This window comes from Perkinsus marinus (assembly GCF_000006405.1).
Source record: "Perkinsus marinus ATCC 50983 genomic scaffold scf_1104296976122, whole genome shotgun sequence".
Taxonomy (NCBI): Eukaryota; Perkinsozoa; order Perkinsida; family Perkinsidae; genus Perkinsus; species Perkinsus marinus.
The window spans coordinates 1-1020 of NW_003200507.1; the positions used below are offsets into that span (position 1 = coordinate 1).

Sequence of the window (1020 nt, forward strand, 5' to 3'; positions counted from 1 at the left end):
AGCGGGTACACACCATGATCATACGAAGCACAGGTTAGGACTCGGAATCAAGTGGCGCCGCAGGAAGTTTACGCAACCAACACGACCGCAATTCCAAACTATATATATCACCGTAGCCGTTTGGCTCAAGGTAAATATCAGGTCCTCTCACTCGACTGCAACCGAAAGGTGAATGTCAGTGATGACCCTTTTTCATGGCTACTCACCTCCCAACACCATTTCGAATTCTATTCCCCACGCCCCATGGACAAGGTTGTTCGCCGTGAACTTATTAGCCAGCTGAAACGACCAGCATGCCTAGCTTGGCGAAGATCAGTCAAACCCCGCGTTCAACCTGATGCGCTCGGAAACATTGCGCAGGGGTCGGAAGGGGCCAATAAAAACCTGCATCATCCGAGAATCGAACTCGGGTCACAACGATGGCAACGTTGTATTCTACCACTAGACCAATGATGCGAACCGGTGAAGTAATTTCTCCCTCTCCCGCTCTCAAGATCGACTGTGAATCTATTGACTGAACACTAAAATTGTAGAATGCATCAAGTTGATTCCATAGATTCAACCCTTTAATAAGTGAATTCCGATGCGGGGACTCGAACCCCGGTCGCGTGGGTGAAAACCACGAATCCTAACCAGCTAGACTACATCGGAACTTCCGCACTCCAGCAGACCGTGGGTTCGATCCTCCCAAGCTCCATTGGATCGAATAATCGTCGCTAGCTAGAATTTAGCAGGACCGATTGACCACCGTGCAATTGGCCACCCGTGTGTCACCCAAAAACTCATTTTGACCCGCTTGACTTGTTGATCCTCCCCCAATCCCTTACTTTAGATGCAATGAGTTAAGGACAAGTTCGGGTTTCGGTTTCGGGTTCGGGTTCGGGTTTCGGGTTTCGGGTTTCGGGTTTCGGGTTTCGGGTTTCGGGTTTCGGGTTTCGGGTTTTCGGGTTTCGGGTTTCGGGTTTCGGGTTTCGGGTTTCGGGTTTCGGGTTTCGGGTTTCGGGTTTCGGGTTTCGGGTT

General features: G+C 50.5%; 2 non-coding genes across 2 annotated transcripts; both read right to left on the reverse strand.

Annotated features, from left to right (window-relative positions):
• Positions 1–385: 385 nt before the first annotated feature.
• On the reverse strand, positions 386–456 carry Pmar_PMAR027341. The gene has a single exon. It is a non-coding gene; the product is annotated as a tRNA-Gly (tRNA).
• A 122-nt stretch (positions 457–578) lies between these two features.
• On the reverse strand, positions 579–651 carry Pmar_PMAR027342. The gene has a single exon. It is a non-coding gene; the product is annotated as a tRNA-Glu (tRNA).
• Positions 652–1020: the final 369 nt, after the last annotated feature.